This window comes from Tamandua tetradactyla, chromosome 1 (genome assembly GCF_023851605.1).
Source record: "Tamandua tetradactyla isolate mTamTet1 chromosome 1, mTamTet1.pri, whole genome shotgun sequence".
Taxonomy (NCBI): Eukaryota; Metazoa; Chordata; class Mammalia; order Pilosa; family Myrmecophagidae; genus Tamandua; species Tamandua tetradactyla.
In genome coordinates, this window is record NC_135327.1 from 222,339,731 (window position 1) to 222,348,868 (window position 9,138).

The 9,138-nt window shown below is 32.1% G+C and overlaps 1 long non-coding RNA gene across 1 annotated transcript; it reads right to left on the reverse strand.

Moving 5' to 3' along the window:
• Positions 1-952: 952 nt before the first annotated feature.
• Positions 953-7,884, reverse strand: LOC143688220 (uncharacterized). The gene is made up of 4 exons (XR_013177884.1): positions 7,790-7,884; positions 3,866-3,975; positions 2,355-2,505; positions 953-1,981 (listed from the first exon to the last, which is right to left on the reverse strand). It is a non-coding gene; the product is annotated as an uncharacterized LOC143688220 (long non-coding RNA).
• Positions 7,885-9,138: the final 1,254 nt, after the last annotated feature.

Sequence of the window (9,138 nt, forward strand, 5' to 3'; positions counted from 1 at the left end):
TCCCCAAAGGGGGAAAAATTCACTGGCCACAAAAATTAAGCAGGAATGAAGAGTATAAACTATGTTTTTTTGATCTCATGACCAGGTTCAAGGAGTATATGAGTTGCATTAAAACTACATCTTTGTACTTGACAATTAAAGCCAAGAATTATTTTCCTCTTCTCCTTCTAATATCTAAATTGCTACATATCTTAAACCAATGATTTTCAAACATCAATATACATAAAAATCCTGTGAAAAAATGCTATAAAATTTAAGTTCCCTGGCCACGGCACAGAATTTCTGGCTTGCAGGTATGCATTTTAATAAGTATCCTTTTCTATTCTGATACAATCAGTCAGGAATCTATACTTTTGCAATACACTGCCTTAAACCCGCATAAAAATTGGCACAAGTATTTTAAAACACGACTTAGATTATCTCACTTTTTATGTAACCTCCTTCTTCTGACAACTGCTACTAATTGCTCTTAGAGGAAGTATCAGTAATGACACCATTAAATATAAGAAAAGTTAGAAAAGGTGTCAACTTCGGGGTACTATGAGAAAGCTTTCTTAAATCTCTCTTCAGGTAAAAAGCCTCCAACCAAAGTTGCTATAAATGAGTGCTGAACAATTTCTGATTTCCTTCGAAGAGGGCAAAAATACCATCTTTAAGGTATATAGAAATTTAGAAGCAAAAAAAAAAAAAAAACTTAACACACTGAGAACATATAAGCAGGGAGAGCAAATTTGAAGCTAGTTCTAGAATAAACAAATAGTTTTACCCCTTCAGTTATTTTTAAGGAACTATACTGATGGACCTAATAAACAATGTGGGGGTCTGGTAAATGGGAACTTTTACTTTCTGTATGATTTTTCTAAAATGTAAAAGAAAAAAAAAGTGTAAAATTAATTTGCAGCAGAACCACAGGAACAAAATAACAATTAGAGTAATTACTCAGAGTCAACACATTTCATATTTTAATAAGGCTTTGATTAATGTTAGATATAAATCAAGATATGTATATGAATAATCGAAGCTCATTTCTTTTTGCTCCCTCATCTGGTAGCACTCATCTCATCCCTATAGGGCTCTTTTTTGGAAGAAAAGGAACAAGCAAATGAATCTAGTTATAAAAGGGTCATTCCTAGATGTTAAAAGTAATCCCAGGTTTGATGCCACAAAAACATTAAAAAATACATGAAAAGTCTTGGGATAAAGTCCTGAGCAAGGTCAACCAATGTTTTTAATCGTACATCAGTTTTTGTCTCATAATTGCCAATTATAAATGAAGCAGATCACATTGGGTACAAACTTAACTGTAGCTGAGAAATTAATTTGAACCACTTAAATCTGACATCACACCACATAAGTGAACTGAAAAAATACTAATGTGGGATTCATTTGAAGTAATCCGGACTATTTTAATTTGTATTGCTACAGTAAAAATCTCTTACATTTTTAATTTTATAATTGGATAAGTATCATTTCCTAAAATCTAGGAAATTAACCACTACTAGAAATTGAACTAACATCTTTCATTCTAATATAATTCCCAGAATTTCAACAAAATGGTATATTCTCAAAACAAGTAAAACAAACTTTTCCATAGTATGAAAGAACTTTTCTTGTACTCTATAAAACAATGTAAATATAAAAAGCCCTCTGACACTGCAGATGGTACACAATCACAGCAGATTAAAACTTATCTACTTGAATGCAAAAAACAATCTCAAAGGCATCTTGACTATTAGGAATGAAAGGCCTAGACCGTAGACCTCTAATCTTAACATTTTCTTTTTCTGAGTTTTAGGCAGACTAACTATGAAAGAGAAATGACTATTTAAAGGAATTAAAAATTAACAAATCAGATAAAAAGAGCCAATAAAAAAAGATTTCAAAAGAAAGTCTTTACCAGATAAAAACGGGTTTTTTAAGAGTCCATAAATGCCAAGCAGCAGCAGAATAAGAAGAAACAGACGAGTTCGCCTAAGAGAATCTGGAAGGGGAAGAAAAACTTTCAATCAAATGACATGAATGAATTATGACAATTCACCAAAAAGTAAATATTAGGTTGTTGTTGATAATCATATTTTTTCACATGCTAGCTTAGAACCTTGCATAATTGCCATGATTTCCCTTTAGCACCCCGGTACCAGAAAGTTCACAAAGCCACAGGGGTTAGATGGACACTCAGACTTCTATCCTTGAGTTTGGTTTCTCTCTTGAGAATGTGCAAGTGCCAGCAAATGTTTCCTCTTTCACTCAGTTCAGGTTGCAAATATGTGGCACCCAACAATGGAAAGACGGATGATTGCTATTAATCACTTAAATGTAGGACTAAGAATTCCTTTCAGACCTTCTCAACTTACCATTGGTCTTTTGTGTGAGGGCTTGTGCTTTAAGAAAACCTTCTGCAAAACCAGTTTTAAATGCATCTTGGTGAGCTTCAGGTATGTTTTTGGTTTTCATGAGTTTGTCCAAACTCTCAACATCAGAGCCCCTGTCCCGCAACAGAAACCCCTAAATACACAAACAACGTTATCAGTACTGGTTGGCTATATGCATAACAACACTATATTGTCATACAGGTAATAATAATAATACTGTGACCATCTCCAAAAAAAATTCATTAAAATTCTAAAATTTTTAATTTTATTGTCAATATAAAGAATTAGATTAAGGTTCAACAATGAATTCGAGAATCAATGACTAGGAAACTTAACACCAGACACTAGAACTGCATCAACCGACGACTATAAAGAAAGTGACAACATACTTTGTAAGAACATTATATTGAAAATAGTTGAAGATATCTGTTGACTTGAGTTCTAATGGCTTGATGCTCACATCTCTTTATCTCTGCTAGATGAAAACCTTCTTTAGTTTATTAAACATATGTTTACTGAGTACCTTTTATATACTCAATCCTCTATAAATTATGAATTTATAAAATTCAACTATTGATCTGAAACTCTACTGGAAAGAGATATGTAAATAAATAAGTTTCAGAAATTACATAGTCATTATGTTAGAAGTACTAAGTAAGGAGTAAAATAAATCCTACCTAAGGAAGTCAGAAAAACCTTACAGAGAATGGGAAATCTAAACCACAGGGAATAAATACTGTGAATCATTTCACAGAGGCATGAAACATTCTTTAGTGCTCAAGAACTGCAAGAAAACTTATGACAGTACTTTAAAATATCAAGAAAGTAAAGGCGGAAGTAGAGTGGGCAACACATTGAAAGATGACACCAGAAAAATGGTAGACAGAAACCAGATGATGAAATACCCCATATATGATATCAGGGACTTCAGAATAAATGCATTTAGATGATCATTTCAGAAAGCTTGGGTTGGAAGCAGCCTAGAGACTAGCCTGAGAGGAGCGAGAACAGAGGCAGAGACTATATGAGTGTTTATTAGACCAATCTAGACAAGAAATAATTATAGCTTATCTATGGCAGTAGAGTTAGAGATGAAGAGAAAGGGAGAAACTTAAGAAATAGTTAGGAGGTTCAAGCAAAAGAACTTTATCAGTGGACATGGGAGGTGAAGCCAGATGGACAAATTTAGGTTGAATGCCTAGTTTCCAACTTGGGTGAATGGGTAGATGCTACTCATTAATGCAGAGTACACATAAACAGGTAGAGGTTGGTGGCAGAAAACTAGCAGGGAAAGGTCTAATAGTCAAGTGGACAGACAAGTTTGGCATCCAGAAGAGTTGTGGGTCTAATGATTAAACAAGTTATTAATCCCTTATCTTAAGTGAAAAAACAGGAAAAAGATCCATCAGCAAATAACAAAACATGTTAAAGGCCCTTCTTTTAATAACTTGAACATTATTGCTTTTTGGAACAAACAAAAAAGATCTAATTACCTTCACAAAAGACGGCACTATATGCTGTGTTTCTGCTAACCTTTCAGAGGTGGACTGTAGACGCCGTGTCCTTGATTTCAAAGTTTTAAAACCCCGAGACTGTAGGAAAACTGAATAAAAAAACACCATTTACTTCTCATTGTAAATTTTTACAAGAAAAAAAAAAATGCCTGAGATTCAAAGCTTTGAATCTCCACAGGTGTAGATCCTATTTTATTTTTAAGTCTAGCCTTTTTTTTTTTTTAACATGGGCAGGCACCGGGAATTGAACCCGGGTCTCCAGCATGGCAGGCAATCTAGTCTATTTTTTAACAAGTTTTTACATGATATAAACACAAGCTACATATGTCTATCATCCTTTATAAAGAAAAAACTTTAGACATATCTATTTATTTCATGCATAAAGAGGGAAAAGTAAACAGAGAAGTTGGAGGATTTCACACTATAATTTGGAAAAACAGAGTAACAACTCTGATAAAATTGTCCAAATTCCCCCAAAAGCCAAGTCATTAAAATCAGTTAAATCTATACAATTAATTATATATTTTCTTGGTAATTAACAAATGTTTTAAACAGGAAAAAAAGAAGAATGTCACATTATAAATTAGTGTCTCCTAATTACTTAATTCTCCAAACCTTCCTTCCCAGAGGTAACCACTTTCAATTTCATGACTATCCTTATATGCAAACATGTATACACACGTTTTCTGTAAAAATTATTCTAGAATTGTGGATAATTTTCTATGATTACCTTCTTTCACTTAACAAAATATCATGGACATTTTTTCAAAACAGGACAGATGCTACATTGAGTTTAATGGCTAATTATAATTTTCTAACTTATGACAGTACTACGATCTAGTCAACCATTTCCCTACTACTGATATTAGCTGTCTCCCATTTATCATTGTTAGAAACTGTCCCCCAAAAGGCTATTATCAATATCTACTCCCATCAATGAATATGAATGTGTCTGTTTATCCATACCCTTATCAACACTGGATAATATAATTTAATCTGAATGGGCAAAAAACTGGTTCTTGTTTTAATTTGCTTTTCCCTGATTACAAGCAAGGGAAAATCTTGAAAAACAATTTGTATTTATTGACTTATTTCTTTAGTGATGGAATCTAAATTCCTTTGCACATTTTTCTATTTTTTTTACTTGTAGAAGAGTACAGATGTCACAAATTATAACCTTCTGTTATATATTGCAAATATATTTTTAATACATCTTTTGTGTTTTAACTGTGACAAAGTAATTTAGAAATTTAACATAGCCATGTATTTTAAACTTCAGCAGTTTTTGAATTTTTTTGATTAAAGAATCCCTTCCCCACATGAGTATTTTAAAGACAGTCTATCCATTTCTGATAACACCATTATATCTTTCAAATTTTCAGATCTCTAAAGTATTTGGGACATTAATTTTTTCATAAGATGTAAGAAAGAACCTGACTCCCATTTTCCAAAATGAATAGCCAATTATCCTAATAACATTTATTAATAAATCATCATTTGTTCACTGATCTCAAAATCTTAATTCTATTATATTTATGTATACGGTAAATATCTATGCCAGCACTAGCTTAAATTCTGTAGTTTTATAGTTAATTGATAGTACACTAGTTTGATTTCTGTTGCTAAAAAATGTATTTTGATGTGTTTATTAAATGCGGGGAAATCCTCATGATCAGTATTCTTTTTCAAAATATTCTCCACTACTCCAAATTAAATTTAAAACAGCTTATCTATTTCTAACAACAGATCTTTACAATTCTGATTGGAATTGTAATGAATTTATACATTCGGTCATAGGGCTGATCCTGCTTGTGTCGTGGGTCCTTCTAAAAAGGATTATGATATTCTATTTTATTTTATTTTGCAAAAAAGTGAATTAATTTCCTCCAGTAAAGATGTGTGTTTGTGTGTGAGAAAGAGAGAGGGTGTGCATGTAAGTTGCATATTCCTTGTCAGGATAAAAATCATCTACTAGGTTTGAAAGAAACTGTAAATAAAACCGATTGCTAAAATACAGGAAAGCTTTGGTTTTTATGCATTTCTTTTCTATGGTACCAACTCAGCGAACTCTTACCATTTGAAAAGACTTATAACTAACTTTCTGGTAAACAATCATATCACCTGCAAATAATGATTTTGCCCCTTCAATTAATTTTTTTTTTTTTTTTTTTTAACATGGGCAGGCACCGGGAATCGAACCTGGGTCCTCGGGCATGGCAGGCAAGCATTCTTACCTGCTGAACCACCGCGGCCTGCCCGCCCCTTCAATTAATATGATTCATTTCTTTTTCATTTTAATCACATTGTTCAAAACCTCCAAATAAATGTTGAATAAAAACAGGATACTGGGCGGGCCATGGTGGCTCAGCAGGTAGAGTTCTCACCTGCCGTGCCATAGCAGAGACCCAGGATCGATTCCCAGTGCCTGCCCATACAAAAAAAAACCCGAACAAAACAGGATACTAGATATTTTGTCTTTCATATTAAATGGGAACATGACAATTTCACTCAATTTTTAGCTTACCAAGAGTTTTTTAAAACAAGTATAGCAATTAAAATAGACCAAATTCCTTTTATCATCTATGAAATAACGGATTTTCTTCTTTAACTGATCAACATAATCAATTACATAGATGACCTAATGTTAAAACACTGTTGTATTCCTTAAATACAGCTTTTGATAATATATTTTAGCACAACTCTAGATTTATTTTCTTCAGATTTTACATCATATCTTAAGAATTATTCTGTCTTCTGCATTAACTAGCCTCTGCTCAACTTTGTGCCTGTTTCACGTTTTAAGTTTTCCTCAATTATGTGGAGATTCTTGGTAAAGAATACAGCAATCAATACTAACTACAGATGATTTTCCTTAACATTATTAGCAAAGCAGTAAATTTAACAGCATTATATAAAACACAGACTACAGTGAGTGAGCAGGATACCTTCAGTAATTGTGTGATTAAATTCCAAAGTAAACTGGTACTGTTGTATATCTGACATAACTGTTCAAGCCATGAGTCTACAGAGACAGATTCTACAACACACACACACACACACACACACACACACACACACACACACACACACACACACACACAACCCTCATTAGAAAGCTGTTTTTTAAATTATCTAAACTCATTTTAGTGTGAAGGTTGAAAGCCATTATTTGCTCTGTGATCGGCCCACTTTCAGCAATCTTTCAACCATTTACTATATCAATATCTCACAGCCAACTCTTACTGGCTTTGGGTTTGGGTTTTTTTTCCTGAATTCCACTGGAAATAGTACTGGAAAAGAAGTGGAAGCACTTCTTCCATACACTGTATTATAAGTTCAAGAGCACACTTGGAGTTATATTGTCTTTTTTCATTTATAACAATGAAGGTAGGGAACACCTGTTTTTCATCTATAACTAGCATGTAAATAATATTACTAGAGCCTGGTACCCAATAAAAATATTAATGAATGTTTATTTAATTTTGCTATAAATGTGACATCATGTACTTATATACCTTATGGAAAGTTCTCAAGTTATTGGCCCACTGATGAAAACTTTCTGTTATTATCACTGACTATTTTCTCATTTTCTAATTTTTTCAATATTTCAATGGTCTTCTGAAAATGAGACATAAACAAATGTGCTTTGTCAATTATCCTGAATGTGGTGTAGATAAGTTCCCAGGAGTGTGATTCACTGTTAGACTTATCACAGACACTCAAAATTCACACGTTATTTCATATTCTTCAGTTATAATGCTACATAGAGGCATCAAAACTAACTCTACATATTCTTACAGTGAGCTACAAATAAATGTTCATATTCATTAACAGCAACAAGAAAAACAAACCAGATTAATTAAAAGTTTTTTTAACAAAATAACTGACATTATTGCTTCATACCTGGCAAATACTGAAGATGTGAGCAAATGTTTTGAAGAGTTCTTGGATGTTGTCTGTACAAGCAAGAGGAACGTAAACTACTAAAAATATCTAAGTAACCTGGAGGGAAATTGCAAAAAACTAAACTTTTGAATTACAAATCCAAAATACTTCATATGCAATACCATCATTTTATCAAATATTAGAAAATTCAAAATATGAGTCTCATGTTTTATTGTACATGATATGACTCCATTTTTACAATAATATCTAAATACTGCTATTTACTTTAAATCTTGAGTTCATTAGTGTACTGTACCTGTCCATGAGACTGTCATTTTTATGTGGTATACAAATATTGAGGCTGATGATACTACATTCAAATTAAGAGGCAAAAAATATATATACGTTTAGGCTAAAGTTACTTTTACTTAAGCACATACAGAGATAAGGAATTGTTATTTCTTAAAGACAATCGACAAAACTCTGAAGTATATTTTTTCTATTGTCTTTTTATTTCTTTTTCTGAATGGATGCAAATGTTCTAAGAAATGATGAATATGCAACTAAATGACGATATTGTGAATTACTGATTATCTATGTTAATTTTTATTTCATTTGTTGATTTTTTAATTAATAAATAAAATTTTAAAAAAGCTCTAAAGTATGAAAAACTATAAACCAAAGCTACTGTTATCTTTCTCTATTAAGAATTCCATAAAGTGTCATCTGATATGAAGAAAGTTCTTTCCATAACTGTAAACCATGAATGCTTTGGTCACCATCCTTCCTTATTCTTTTTTTTTTAAATTTTTTATTAATAAAATCATTCAACACACAATGCAAACATGCTTAACTTAGTATGAAAATTCCATACTGGTATGTAATCAATGGCTCACAGTATAATCACACAGTTGTATATTCACTGCCATGATCATTTCTCAGAACATTTACACCACTCCAGAAAAAGAAATAAAAGGAAAAAATTCATACATGCCATACCCCTTACCTCTCCCTCTCATTGACTACTAATATTTCCCTCTACCCAATTTATTTTAATGTTTGGTCCCCTTATTATTTATTTACTTTTAATCCATGATTTTTACTCATCTGTCCATACAGTAGATAAAAGGGGCATCAGACACAAGGTTTTCACAATCACACACTTTTATACAATCATCTTCAAGAAACATGGCTATTGGAACACAGCTCTACGACTTCAGACACTTCCCTCTAGCCTCTTTAATACACATTTTTAAAAAATGTTTATTAATAAAACCAATCAACATGCAATGATATTTTTTATCACAGTTGTATATTCATCAACATGATAATATTGTTAGAACATTTGCATCAATTCAGAAAAAGAA